The sequence below is a fragment of the Felis catus genome, chromosome C2 (genome assembly GCF_018350175.1).
Source record: "Felis catus isolate Fca126 chromosome C2, F.catus_Fca126_mat1.0, whole genome shotgun sequence".
Lineage (NCBI taxonomy): Eukaryota > Metazoa > Chordata > Mammalia > Carnivora > Felidae > Felis > Felis catus.
The window spans coordinates 91364225-91380312 of record NC_058376.1 but is presented as its reverse complement, the minus strand read 5'-3'; the positions used below and the strand labels follow the sequence as shown (position 1 = coordinate 91380312).

The following is a 16088-nucleotide window of genomic DNA, read 5'->3' as shown; positions in this document are numbered from 1 at the left end:
GAACCCACAAACTGTAAGATCATGACCTGAACTGAAGTCTGATGCTTAACTGGCTGAGCCACCCAGGTGCCCCACAAATTATATTATTTTCCATATGATTTTTAAATTTCTATATATTAAGTTTTTATACATCTATCAATGTCTTCTATGTGAATATTTGCTTCAAAAGAATTTTAAACATCTATATTTTAAACTTCAAGTGAATAACAGATTGATTAATCATAATTTTCTTATCCTCACTTCTCATCCCACCAGCTACAGTTCCATTTTTCTTACTTCCTTATAGCAAAATTTCTTTAAATAAGTGTCCCTAATTGCTGCTTCCTATTTTCATCCTATTTTATTTCAAGCCCATTTTTGTCAGGCACTTGCTTAGAACACTTAACCAAAACTATCCTTATCTGGGTCAGTAAATTATTTTCATCTCTAAGTTCATTAGTAAATTCTTAATCCTTATCCTATTTAATCTATGAGCAGCATTTAACAGTGTTGATCACTCTTTCCTCCTTTTTGGGCCCTAGGATATCACACTTTCTTGGTTTCCCCTTACTTTACTAGCCATTCCTTGGAAATCTCCTTTGCAGGCTTATCCACCTATACCCACTCTCTTAAAGGTGGAGCTCCCAGGAGTCAGTCCTTGGTTTTCCTCTGTCTTTCCTTCCTCTTTAGTGATCTCATATCAGCTCTATGTTAACAGCTTTCAACTTGCCATTTCCACTTCTGACCATTTTTTTGAACCCTAGACTCATATGGCCAATTATGTACTCAGCATCTCTACCTGGATGTTAAACATGCATCTCAAACTATGCTATACTTTTTTTCTTAAGTTTATTTCTTTATTTTGAGAGACAGAGAGAGTGTGAGGGGGGAAGGATAGAGAAAAAGGAAGAAAGGGAGAATCCCAAGCAGGTTCCACACATTCAGTACCCAGAGCCCTACATGTTGCTTAAACTCAAAAAATTGTGAGTTCATGACCTGAGCCGAAATCAAGAGACAGATGCTTAAACAACTGAGCCACCCAGGCACGCTGAAACTATGTTATACTTCTGATAATTTCTCCCAAACCTGCTGTGGTACACCACCTTTCAGTAGAAAGGAACTCCATCCTTCCAGTTGCTTACCCTAAAAAAAAAAAAAAAAAAAAAAAAATCAAAGCATAAAACAAACACAGAAACTCTCTCTCTCTCTCTCTCTCTCTCTCTCTCTCTCTCTCTCTCTCTCTCTCTTTTAAGCCTACATTTAGTCCATTGGGAAATGCTAATGTTTATGCCTTCAGAATACGTCCAGAGTTTGACTACTCCTCACTTCCACCAATACCACTATGGTCTCACTTACCATCATCTCTTGTTTGCAGTATTTTACTAGTGTTGTAACTGGTTTTCTCCTTCTGCCTTGGCCTCCTTACAACTTACCGTCTGCATAGTCACAGTAGCCATCCTAGAATATGCCTGATATGCTTCTACTTTAGGGCCCTATACTAGCTTTCCCCTCTGCTTGGATTGCTTCTCATAGACATCCGCTTGGCTTGACTCTTTCATCTATCTTGCCTTTGCTCAAATATTGCTTTCTTAATTAGGTATATCAGTTTTTTAGAGCTGCTGTAATACATGAGTACAAACTGAGGGACTTGAAACAACAGAAATTTACTCTTTCTCAGTTCTAAAAGTCAGAAATCTGAAATCAGTGTAGTGATAGGTATCTCAGTCTGTTCAGGCCACTATAGCAACATACCATAGTGTAGCTGGTTTATAGACAAGAGAAATTTATTTCTCACAGTTCTGGAGGCTGGGAAGTCTAAGTTCAAATCATGGGAAATTCCCTTGTGTGGTGAGGGTCTGCTTTTCTGGTTCATAGACCACTATCATCTTCTCTCTGTGGCCTCACATAACTGAATGGGTGAGGGAGCTCTGGAGTATCCTTTAGAAGGGAGTCTCTGTTATAAGGGCACAAATCCCATTCATGAGGCTTCACCCTCATGACCTAATCACCTTCTAAAGTCCCCACTACCATACCATACCATACCACTACAAATACCATCACACTGGGGATTAGGCTTCAACACACAAATTTTGGTGGTAGACGCAGGGAGACACAATCGTTCAGTTTGTAGCAATAGGTTGGTTCCTTCTGAAGGCTCTGAGGGAGAATCCATTCCATACCTCTCTTCCAGATTCTGGTGTCGTTCTTGGCATTCCTTGGCTCATAGCTGCGTAACTCCAATCTCTGCCACCATATTCATTTGGCCTTCCTCTTTGTATAACTGTGCCCCACATCTCTCTCTGCCTTTCTCTTATACGGTCATCTGTCCTTGGATTAAGTGCCCACCCTAGATGCAGAATGATCCCATCTCAAGATCTGTAACTTAATTACTTCTGCAAAAATCCTATTTCCAAATAAGGTCACAATAATATGTTCCAGTTGAGTTTGGGGTAAGGGGAAGCACCACTCGTCTCACCTCATGTGGCCTGCCTGACCATCTGTTTAAAAATGTGATCTTCATTCCCCATTCTACTTTTTACATCAGGTCCACAATCGTTGGGCCTGAGTGTGTTTTGGAACTTAGACTTTTTGCATTTTAGGAAGATTATATGTTACACACTCTATATAATATACTAGCCTTAGTGGGATTTTGGCCATTGCACCATTATTAAACACATTAATGTTTCTGCGGGGAAACATACGGCTACTTATATGAGGAGATAAAGTATATATACAACTTACATCAGTTCAGGTTAGATTTTATTCCTCGATTAGTTTGTGCCAAATTTAAAGAAAAACTTTGCGTCCTTTTGTTTATTATTTACTTGTTTATTGTGTTGTCTGTTTATAATTTTTCTTCCATCTATGGAACTTGTATTACATGAGGGCAGTATCTTTATCTTTTTTATTCCTGATATATCCCAAGCTCTTAGAGTAATCACTGGCATGTGGTAAGTGCTTACTACATATGTGAATACCTCTTAATGTTGCTTGTTCCAGGAATGTTCTGGAAATTAGGGCCAGAGAAAACAAGAGACAAAAAAAATTCAAAAGATATAGAAGGGAAAATGGTTGACATACCTTTTAGATCTGCTGTTGCCTCTCATTTCAGATGTGCCAGATTTGGGGCAAAGAGCCTTGGTGAATGAACATTTGTGAATTAAGTAATAGAATTACATAGACAGTTATACTCATTGAAAACACCTTTACACTGATAAATTTTAGGCATGTGAACAATATTTAGTTCTTTTTTTACCAAAGGCTTAATAGTTTTTGGGAATAATTCAGGAAACAAACTGTCATCTTCTTGGATTTAGGGCGATACAGAATACATGATATACCCTCTATATTTATGTAAGACATCTAAATTTTAAATCTTTTTCACTACTGATTTTCATAACACAATTTCTTTCTCTGTGTCTTTGTGGGGGAATTCTTAATAAAAATACAAAAGTATGTAAACACTGTAGAGAATTTTAAAAAATAAGTTTTAGTCAATGATTAGAGGTTAGATTTTTCTTTTTTTCTCTTTTTCCTTCCTTCTTCCCCCTCCTTTCTTCTCTTCATTCCTCCCTTCCTCCCTTCCTTTCTCTCTCTCTTTATCTCTTTTTTGAGTAACAGTATGTCCATGCAACAGTTATTTAAAACACACACACAATAATTAGCTTGCTATGGTATGTCTCTATATATTGTAAATATTTGGTAATGACCTAAGGTACCAATTGAAGATGACTAATTTTATCAGTATTTTCAGTAGAACAGCTATATTCTCCTGATGTGAGACTCTCTCTACCTTAATGATTTGAAATACAAATGCACATGTAAAAGCTGTATTATTTTTTCACATGCATCTGGAAAGACTGTTAAGAAAGGATGAATGCTTCTAGGTGTTGATAATAATCAAACTGCGCAATAAAAATTTGACTCTGTTTCAAAGGTAAGTCTCAATCAGACTCCAGCTGACACTCAAATTCATCCATTCACTTCCCCCTTTGTATTATCATTTCATTTCTGCTGAGTCCTTTGGCAGTGTCTTTAAAAAGTACTCCACTTCCTCTCACTTCCTTTTACAGGTAAGCAAACACATAAACACACCAACCAACTAGACAACAGACAAATAAACAAACTATTTTGAACTAGACCTCTACTGTAATTACTAAGCTGTACCTCTGTCTTCAATTAGTTCCAAAACCCTGATCCTGTAGCTTATATAAGGAGCTTCCAGTTACAGATTTGCTCTTTGCCTGATCACTAGGCAGTCTGATTTCCACTGCTAGTATTTATGTGGTGTCCTGGAAAAGGTTGCTAATTCTAAGACTAGAAGTTTGCTTCAAACATCTTTTCTCTATTTGGTGGCTCAATAGCACTGAGCACTATAAGTGTCTAATTAATTAAACTTGATTTAGATGATCCTGGTTAATCTTGTGATCAGTACCATCATCATTTAACTAAATACTAAAAGGTTGCTTCCTGAGCATGCATGATTATTGTTATATAAATCAAATTAATATCTTTATTAATAAGTTACTATATACATTCTTCAAATGTATCTTGCCATTTATTTTCTGGGCTTAAGTTAAAAGAGCAGAAAGACTTCCACATTCATCTATTCACATATATTTTGAGCACCTTTCATTGTTCTAGATGTGGGCACAGTGATGAGCAAAACATATAATGTCTCACACGGAGCTTGCATTTTAATGGGATGTAACAGAAGGGAGACAGACAATTAACAAATAAAATGACACCAGCCTGACAGTATATCAGCGGGTAATCAGTAGTAAGAAACTATGATAGGGTTATGGGTCAGAGAGGGATCTTTAGATAGGATTTAGATAGGATTTTTACATAGGTGCCCCTCTTAGAGGATGTAATATTTGACGTGAACCCTGAAGTGTGGAAAGAAGCCAGCAATGTGAAAAACATAGGAAAAGTGTCCCTAGCAGAGAAAATTGCAAGGGCTAAGACTTTGCAAGTTTTTGAGGAAGAAAAAGAATGTCAGGGAGTCTGGAATGTTGTGAACAAGGACAAAAAGCTATGAGACGATGAGGTTAAAGAGTAGACTGTGGCTGGGTAATAGAGGGTTTGCAGCCTTAGAAGTTTGCATTAGATCCTAAGTATAATGGGAAGTCATTAGAAGGTTTAAAAAGTAAGGCAGTGACATGAGCTGATTCATGTTTTGAAAAGATCACTCTGGCTTTGTGTGGAGAATAGAAGAAAAGGAGCAGTTTTTTTCCCCCAAAAAAGTTTGTCATATTTGTAGTTTGAAATGTAATATGTTGGAAAGCACAATGACCTGCTTCCCTATGTACCACTCATTGAGATTTAGCCCTTAGCACTTGGCCTATCACTTGGTAAACATTCAATAAATATAATTAATGGTTTATACATACAGCATGGAATTAAGTTGTTTTTTTTTAAAGGATATATGCCCTGAACAAATGCATAACCAGATCACTTTTAAAGATTTTTTTTTAAATTTTTTTTCAACGTTTATTTATTTTTGGGACAGAGAGAGACAGAGCATGAACGGGGGAGGGGCAGAGAGAGAGGGAGACACAGAATCGGAAACAGGCTCCGGGCTCCGAGCCATCAGCCCAGAGCCGGACGTGGGGCTCGAACCCACGGACCGCGAGATCATGACCTGGCTGAAGTCGGACGCTTAACCGACTGCGCCACCCAGGCGCCCCAACTTTTAAATGAATTTAAATGTGATGTCTCTCAGATTATAGACTCACCTTTGTAAAAAAAGCACATGGAAATAAATGTAAATGGTTATGACAATGGATTTTCATTCAGTCCCTCAAATACTTGAGTGCTTAGCATGTGCTACACACTCTGGCAAATTGCAAATGAAATCAGATATGAACATATTCTTCAAGAAGCTTGCATTAAAGTTCAAAGGCTCAAAAAAAACATTACATGTTTTTGTAACTCTGGTAAAATTTATTTTTATCAATATTAACAGCTAAATTATATAGTCACAAAAATTTGTTTTGAGTTGTATCTAAAGACATGGCGCATTTCATGTTTCCATTGGGACTTCTTTGACAAGTTCAGTTCTAAGTGAGAACCCAGAGCAGTTCTATCTTTCCCTCAATTTACTTGAGCTCCATTTTGTTTTTTCACAAAGTATGATAATATTAATTTTCCTGTTCCTATGTATCATTTCTTTGAAGTCACTTTTCTACATAAGTTTTATGTCTAGAACAATAAGAGACTGAAGAGGTTGATCTCAGCTGCAGCTTTGCTATGTGCTGCCATCGTATTCATTTTCTGTGTTGAATATATTATCCCCTGTCCAAGTAAAAAAAAAAAAATTGCCCTTCTCTTCCCTTCTTCTATCACTTTCAATTTTCATTCATGTAGTCTTGATTATTAAATCCATTTTACTTTATTTAATTTTAATTTTTCATTTTTACATCTATTTTTGCAAGACTAATTTTCGAGATTTGCATAGGGTTTATTTATAACTAACAATAATTATTTACATTTTTTTCTGTCATTTCAACATCAAGCAATTTGTACTTTTATATCATGATGGTGATTTTCTGTTTTATTATTTTATCTCCTAAGCAGTTATAGAATAATTATACTTAATAGAATATGCTTAACATACCTTGCATATATTACAAATATACTCTGTTACCTTCTCACACAATTACTATTTTTTTTTACTTTTTTTAATGGTTATTTATTTTTGAGAGAGAGACAGACAGACAGACAGAATGTGAGCAGGGTAGGGGCAGAGAGAGAGAGAGGGAGACGCAGAATCTGAATCAGGCTCCAGGATCTGAGCTGTCAGTCAGCACAGAGCCCATCATGGGGCTTGAACTCATGAACTGTGAGATCATGACCTGAGCTGAAGTTGGAACGCAACCAACTATGCCACCCAGGTGCCCCTCGCACAATTACTTTTGACTGGGTAATAAACATTTCCCCCCAAAGCCTTCAAAGACAATGCATAAATGGTTTGTGGTATTAAGTAACACAGAAACAAAATTTGACGTAAACCTGTTTTTTTGTTTCAAGCATAGATAACTGGAGGGATTTTTCTTTTATCTTGAAATTCATAAATTTGCAGTGATACATCTAGATGTTACTCTCATTTGCTTTGGGAGGAACTTGGACATTTAAGTCTATACACTCAGGTCTTTCTTAAATTTGGAGAAGGTTGATTTCATAGATTTTTTTTTCCTTTTTTATGGTTCTGGAATTTCCTTTATTAGTAGATTTGATCTTCTTGTACACCTTCCAGGATTCTAATCAATTCTTTTTTTTTTAAATTTTTTATATGCTTATTTATTTCTGAGACAGAGAGAGACAGAGCATGAGTAGGGGAGGGGCAGAGAGAGAGGGAGACACAGAATACAAAGCAGGCTCCGGGCTCTGAGCTGTCAGCCCAGAGCCTGATGCGGGGATCGAACTCACAAACAGTGAGATCATGACCTGAGCCGAAGTCAGTCGCTCAACCAACTGAGCCACCAGGTACCCCTCTAATCAATTCTTTACATTGTTGTTCTCTTGTAGTTTTTGTCCTGTGAGTTCTGGGTGAATTTATTGAGTTTGTCTTGAGTTTGTCTTTTGGTTCCCTTCTTTGATTTTCTGTAGTATCCAATCTGTTGTTCACTGTATCTATTATAATTTCAAATTTGAAAAGCATTATTTTTATCCCAAGCAATTATTTCCGATCATATATTGTTGCATTACTATTGTTGCTTGCTTTAATTCCTCTGATACAGTATTCTGTTAAGTCTTATTTGGACTGTGAATGAAAATTTCATTTTTTAATCTCTTGATATAAATGCTTCCGATGCATCCAGTGGCTGTGACCCAGCACTCTTTCTTTGCACTTTCTTATATTGCAGAATCTTCTCACATATCTGACTTTTGTCAGTAAGTTTGGTCAAAGATTGGAATGTTACCTGCTCACATTGCATTTTACTATTTCCAGATATGCAGAAGATAAGTACAGAGTTAAAACTGTATGCAAACTCAGAAATAAACATTTTTCATCTAAATCATCTCTCTGGACACTGACAGTTCTCCTGCGATGTTCATAGTATGATGAATTTCCCATGCTACACACAAGATGCTAAAGTGCCCAGTATTTCTATCATACTGCCAATGGCACTTCACTGCATCTTGCCAACCCCATGCCAGTTTTCTGCTTGCTCTAGCTACTGACATTTGGAATGATCTTTGGTACTTCCTTGAATAGATGCTTCCAAATGGAGCCTACCAGCAACAGTGAAAAATAGCCCATCTGTGTGGAGGCTGGTTGTTTCAGGCTTTGTCTGTTCTCCTCTGCAACTTCATTGAGTGAAGGGATTTTTGTGGAAATCCACCAAAGCCTACTCCACTTACTTCTCAGGAAAAATAACTGTACTCAGAAGTAGCTCAGAAGATTGACCCTCAGTGTTTCCTTTAGCCTATTTCCACTACTGTTAAAAAGCTTTGATGTTTCTGGCTTGGGAGTAGCACCGTTTCTTGGTTTGGGGCCCACATATAAGGTTTCTTTTATTCTTATACACAGGTATTCATTTTTAATGAGCATATGGAACAGGGGAGAGTAGACACCTGTGCACATATATAAACATCTGGAAGTCTCAATTTGAATTAATTTTAGCAATATAAACACTCATTTTCAAATTTAAAAATCTGGCAAGAGACACAGCAATCCAATGTGATATGTTTGCATTAAAATTACCATAGAATCCAATTAAGATATTGAAGTAATGTTATAAAGTCTAGGAAATATTGTCTCTTAATACTCAGAAATAGTTCCATGAACCTAACAGCGTTATGCTTTTCTTTTCTCTTCCGGGTTGTCAGGATGTTAATATTTAAATGACAGCAAATGTAAAGTAAATGGTGATAGTTATGAATGTGTTGATTAAATGTAACCTTCTACTCTTCAAATTGTAATTTCAGGCAAGAGTAACTGATGTTGCAAGCACAGTAAGGGAGGAGTGCACGTCTATGGAGCTTGGTGCTAAGGGTGGTGCATCCAAATGAATTGTTTAGGAACTTGGCTGATTTAATTTTGTCCATCAGGACTTTATACTATTGGCTGAATTATTAAAATTGCAGTAGGAAGGTTTTTTTCTTTTATGGATCATGATTATAAAGTATATTTTAGCTCATATGTCACAAAATACTGTTATTTTATTGTTAAGTCAGCTCCCTGGATTTAAATTCAAAAGCATGAGATTATAGAATAATACCAGTCAGATTGATATTTGAAGGGCCAGTTGAGATTGGACTAAAAATGATAGAATCAAAAAGTAGAAAGATAAAATAGGAAATTGCTCAATTATTACAGTGGAGGTAGACTACTGTTATCAGTGAGTACATCAGCCTTTAGTTCAAATAGAACTAAATTCTATTCATAGAATTCACTTCATTCATAGTTGATCAAATGCCTTTCCTCTTAGCTATTTCCAGAGTTGCTTATCTGTAGTTTTTATTATAGCCAACTTGTCAGTTTACATTAAGAGAAAAGAACGGACTTGCTTCTTTTACAACGTGATACTAAGAATTTGCCATTTGAAAAATCTGAATTAGTGACCCCTATCATTTGGGGCATTTATTTTATCAAGCTTACCAACCTTGCTCTGAACATTTGTATTCTGTACTTATGTTCTATTGTCTAGCAGTAACTAGCATAAATATGTAATTATATGGTTTGTTTTTTTGTAATTGATTTCAAAACACTCTATTATTATGGTGCTGTTTGAATTGTGTTTACTATATCAACATAAACATATAAATTGAGTCAAATTATTTGCTTGGTTAACTGCAAACCACAAGTTATTACAGTGTTGTCAGTTTCAAAATGTTACGTGAAAATAAAAGCATTTATTTGATTCCCTTTGTTCAGACCTGAACCTTAAAAACTTTGCATTATTTCCTATAGAATATTAGGCACAACTTTTGGACAAGCAGTAGATATATACTGTAGCACCATGCAAGGACCTCATATAACTAAGCATGCTTTATAATTCTCACAGAGGCTTGTGGCTTATTTGTAGGTGATAACTTATGTTAAATTCCAAAATAATTTTCCCTTTGCCTAAACCTCTGACTTGTCTAGCATACACAGAAACAACTTTACAATTAGAAAATTTTAGGTACTGGTGCTCTTGGGTGTCTCAGTCGGTTAAGCATCCCACTTCGGCTCAGGTCATGATCTCACGGTTCATGAGTTCGAGCCCCACATCGGGCTCTGTGCTGACAGCTCAGAGCCTGGAACCTGCTTCAGATTCTGTCTCCCTCTGTTTCTGCCCCTCCTCCGCTCAAGCTCTGTCTCTCTCTCAAAAATAAATAAACATTAAAAAATCAACAAAAAAAAAGAAAATTTCAGGTCTTTTTATTTAAAACAATGAGCATTCCTCATGACGTTTCTTTATGATAGGTAACCCAATCATAATTTAAATTGATGTGTTAGTCTGGTAGGCAATAAAATTGTCTATAAACAATCTTTTATATAATCTGTTTTATAATCTTTTCTTTAACTGGTTCTCTTCAGGGTTTTAAATAGACAAACTAAAGATGTGTGATTTTTCTAGCTTCCTTTAGCCACCTGATTCTACCACCTGCCTTTAGTTTCCTGCCTCCTCTCCTGCTGACCACCATTGTCTGCCCGGGTGTGTGCCTTTCTCTTCATTCTCCATCTTTGCTTCTCTGCCTCTAGTGAATGAAAAGGGCAAATTGAAATTCACATCCAACGTTCAGAGCCAGAACACACAGAATATTTCATTTTATAATCCTTGCATTAAAAAAACATTGCATTAATAATTGACAAGACATGACTGAATTACCTTGCATTTCCATGAAAGAAGAAAAGAGGCTCTGAGGAGTTCAATTGATTATTTTAATCTTTTTTTCTTGATCTTACAGTTCTCTTCTCCTTGTATACCTACAATTTAACTAAGAACAACATATATGGGATTTTGTGAGAAATCTCTGTCAAATGGGTAAAAGGACATTCTTCGTAATGCGAAAGCAACTGTGAAAGAAGTTTCTTTTCAGTTTATTACCAATGCAAAAGCAAGTCTCTTTGGGGACTGGCAGCTCAGGTGTGTGGGTGTGTGATATTTCCCCCTCAATGTTTCTGAAAAGAAGTGAATTGAGGGGACTTCACTATAGCATTCTCCATATGAGTCCAGGCTTTGAGTTTGTGCTATATATGAGCTAGAGATCATGAATGATCTTAAGATATTATATCATTACTTTCTAGGACATCAACTATAACAACTAGGACAATAATCTTAACATTCTATTTTAGTATAGTCAAACAGAAGATATACATAGGAGCAAAAAATATAATTTTTCTTTTGTACTAGACATTCTTCAGTTAAAATTATAATCCATTTATAAATATATGGGGCAGGGTAAATTTGTAATGAAGACTCTCTTATACCATTCATTCATTGAATGGTAGTAGTTAATGAGCTTGTATTATATGGCTCCCGGGGATACCAAATAAATATACACTGTTACCATTCTAGATAAGTTCAAAATCCAGTGTCAAAGACATGTAAACAATATTAACAGGAAAGGAACTATATAAAATTAGTATTTTCATGGTAGAAGCTGAAGAAGTAAGTAATAAGTAAGAGCTTTAAATATAAAAAATTGCAGGTTTATTTAGAAAGAACATTTCAGGGGGCGCCTGGATGGCTCAGTCGGTTGGGGGGCCAACTTCGGCTCAGGTCATGATCTCGCGGTCTGTGAGTTTGAGCCCCGCGTTGGGCTCTGTGTTGAAAGCTTAGAGCCTGGAGCCTGTTTCGGATTCTGTGTCTCCCTCGTTCTGACCCTCCCCTGTTCATGCTCTTTCTCTCCCTGTCTCAAAAATAAATACATGTTAAAAAATTTTTTTTGAAAAGAACATTTCAGAATGAAGACTTGATGTGAATAAAAGCAGAGTGATGTAGAAGTGAAGTGGTTAAGGAAATAAAGAAATGCCCAGTATGGCTGAAACTCATTTGTCTGGGAAGCTGTGGCTAAGAAAAGGCCAAACCAAAGTTATGAAGACTAACCATATCCTTTGTATACCACAAAATCCTTGCTAGAATGTACGTAATATTAGTATTTGTTTATATATCACTCAGCAGGTTATAGGTAGTTACATATTAACTGGCTCCTTCTTTATCTTGATTCTGTGAACAATAATTACTAAGTAAATATAAGAGAACCAAATATTGATTTCTTTATATATAGAAGTCAACCACTTAGGGAATTCAGATATTCAAAAGGTACCTTCTCGGTCTGTTGAAGTACTCCTGGCCTTGCACTCTGAGCCTAGCACCCAGCCCTGGCATGCCCCCTGGATCAGGCCACTGGCTTTCTTGTGGCCATCTTCCATAAGTACTCAGTCCGGGAAGGAGACAAGAAGACCCTGAGTGAAAAGGAGCTGAAGGAGCTGATCCAGAAAGAAAGAGCTCACTATTGGCCTAAAGCTGCAGGATGCTGACATTGCAAAGCTGATGGACTGACAGATGACCTGGACAGGAACAAGAACCAGGTGGTGGTGAACTTCCAGGAATATGTCTCCTTCCTGGGGGCCTTGACTTTGATCTATAGTGATGCCCTCAAGGGCTGAAAATAAATCAGGAAGGTGGAGACACCCTCTACTGGGCCTGCCTAAGCCAAATCCAGTGGTGTTTTTTTTTGTGCTGTTTTTTGTCAAATAAATATCCTTTTTTTTTTGGTCAAATTAAAAAAAAAAAAGCATTATCTGATCATTACTTAATTGATACTATCTATTAGAGGCACTATTTTTCTATTAAATAAGAAAATAAGAAAAACAATTTCTGTTATCATAAGAGAATGTTCCTTTAAATATTAAATTGCTGGGGAAATACTAGTAAATGGAATTACAAATATTGTAAATGAATTCCATAATACCACCAATTAGGGTTTTACCCAGCATGGCAAAGGTAGCTTCAATATAAATTGACTTTATAATGCAATATTTCACTCTTTGAAATAAAAATTTAGTAATGTTAATAATCATTTCTAATACAATTGAGAATAGTAAAATATTTTTGGCATGTCGTGATATACACTAAAACCTTAGCTAACATTAAAACTATAAAGATATTATGTACAAAAGTCAAGAACTAAACTAGGGTGCCCATTATTATTAATAGTAAAAATTGCTCGGGGCACCGGGGTGGCTCAGTAGATTGAGCGTCTGACTTCAGCTCAGGTCGTAATCTCACGGTTCTTGAGTTCGAGCCCCGCGTCCGGCCCTGTGCTGATGGCTCAGAGCCTGGAGCCTGCTTCAGATTCTGTGTCTCCCTCTCTCTCTGCCCCTTCCCTGCTCATATTCTGTCTCTCTCTCAAAAATGAATAAACATTAAAAAAATTAAAAAAATAATAAAAACTGCTCTTAAGTTCAACTAGGGAAGCAAGATATGAAAGAGAAATGAATTGTATACATATATATACACACACATATATATGAAGAGAAGATATATACAATGTATGTCTATATATATAGAGAGAGAGAGTCATAAAAGTATGATTATTTGTATATACATATTTTCCCAATAAGTGCAAAGGCATATGCTTGGTGGCCAGAGAAGAACATCAACGAAGTGAAAATTCAAAATCATTCCTATGTTTCTGCTATCTTAATGTCAAAAACAAAAACAAAAACAAAAACAAAAACAAAAAAAACCCCAAAACATTAACAACTTGGAACTAAACTTAGCAAGATATGTATGGGTTCTTTAAATAAAATTTTAAATGCTAGTTTTATATATTTAATTTTGGTCAAAATGTCAATAGTTGTTTAGAAGTTTTGGGGGTAAAAAAAAAACACCAGACAGGACTATTAAAGGAAAAACAAATATTGACAAAACTATGAAACTAGTTCTACCAGATATTGAAGCATTTGCAAGGCACCAACAATTAAAATATTATGTAACTGGAAGTCAAACTAGTAGAATTTAATACACTACCACAAATTAGAGGCTATCATAGATCAAATGGACAAAAGTAGAGTTAAAAAATTGGTTAGATATTTCAGAATTGTGATTTTAATTCATAGTTTACCCAAATAATTTCAGATTCATTAAGGAGTTATTTTTTTTAATCTTCAAGATATAGAAACTAAAATAAAAAGAAAATAGCATATCCATTTGTCAAATTAGTAAATAAATGCAACACAATATACCTGTGGTAGTTAGGATAAATGAAAGAATGCACATTTCTAGAAGGGATGTAAATTCATATAAGCATTTTGGAAGACAATTTTACAACATACATCAAAAAACTTGAAAGTTTGAGTAGCCTGGCTGGCTCAGTTGGTAGAGCATGTGACTCTTGATCTTAAGGTTAAGTTCAAGTCTCACATTGGGTGTAGAGATTACTTAAAGATAAAATCTTGAAAACCTTAAAATTTTATGTTAATGCTAACCAGTACTTTCTGATGATCTAATAAAATATTTTAATTCAGAAATAAACTTTTATATACAGGGTAGGGTAGAATTATTTTTACAGCACAGAATTATCTGTAATGTAATCTACAATATATATACTGTATGCTTTCAAATAAATTAAAAGTCATAAAAAATAATTAAAGGAAATATGACAAAATTATACATCTTCAGTGGAGTCCTTGGCTTTTTTTTTGAATTGCATAACAGTTTTGCATATGTGTATAATTTTTTTTCAATGATTATATGTTACTTTTAAAATTAGGGAAAAATTTACTAAAATTGTAGAAAAATTTATAGAATAATTAACAATAACTATATAACTAAAGATTAATAGAATTATTAACAGTAGAAATTGTTGAATATGTTTGAATATGGAGGGAGAGGGAGGGGTGACTAAAGAAATAACTTTTAAAGTCAGATATAATATCAGATAAAAATATCATTAGCAAAAGAAAAACACTAAAAATAAATTTGAATTCTGAGAATATAAAAAAGCAGATAAAATGAGCAAAGACTTAAATATATATGACAGAAGGTTTAATATATATGAGATATTAACCTTTTCTCAAAAACATCAGTGGGTAAGGTAGTAACTGTTCCAACCAATATATACATAAAGGCCATGAACAGACAACTCACAAAGGAGGAAATACAGGGATTAAAAAAAAAAGTATATGAAACCTGGTTTATAATCAAACAAATGAAAATTACAACAGCAAGAAAGAGTCATTTTTTACATTCCTTTTTTCTTTTATTTATTATTACTTTTTAAATTTCTAGTATAGTTAACATATAGTGTTATATTAGTTTTGGGTGTACAATATAGTGATTTAAACAATTCTACATATTACTCGGTACTCATCATGATACGGATACTCATTAATCCCCATCACTTATTTTCATCTGTTTCTCCACACACCTCCTACTCTGATAATCATCAGTTTATTTTCTATAGTTCAGTCTGTTTCTTGGATCTCTGTCTCTCGGTTTCCCTTTGCTTTTTTGTTTCATATATAAGTGGAATTATATGGTATTTGTCTTTCTCTGACTGAGTTATTTCACTTAGCAGTATACTCTCTAGCTCGATCCCTATTGTTGCAAATGACGAGATGCCATTCTTTTTTTTTTTTTTTTTGGCTGCATAATATTCCATTGTGTGTATATATACACCACATCTTCTTTATCCATTCATCTACTGATGGACACTTGGAAAATGGCTGCTTCCATTTTTTGTCTATTGTGGGCAATGGTGCTATAAACACAGGGGCACACAGGGATGCATGTATCTCTTTGATTAGTGTTTTTGTATTTTTTGCGTAAATACCCTGTAGTGCAATTACTGGATCGTAAGGTAGTTCTATTTTTAACATTTTTTAAAAAATATTTTATTTTTAAATAATCTCTACACCCAACACGGGGCTCAAATTCACAACCCCAAGATCAAGAGTTGCAGGCTCTACAGACTGAGCAAGCCAGGTACCCCTATTTTTAACTGCATGAGGAGATTCCATACTATTTTCCACAGTGGCTGCACCAGTTTGCACTTCCACCAACAGTGCAGAAGGATTCCTGTTTCTCCACATCCTTTCCAACCCTTATTTTCTTGTGTGTGTTTTTGATTTTAGCCATTCTGACAGGTATGAAGTGATATCTCAT

General features: G+C 35.3%; 1 protein-coding gene and 1 pseudogene across 12 annotated transcripts in view; both read left to right on the top strand.

The window, feature by feature from the left end:
- Positions 1-16088, top strand: part of NAALADL2 (N-acetylated alpha-linked acidic dipeptidase like 2) — a 1340454-nt gene that overhangs the window by 440848 nt on the left and 883518 nt on the right. The window lies entirely within an intron of this gene.
- On the top strand, positions 11568-13248 carry LOC109491630 (annotated as a pseudogene).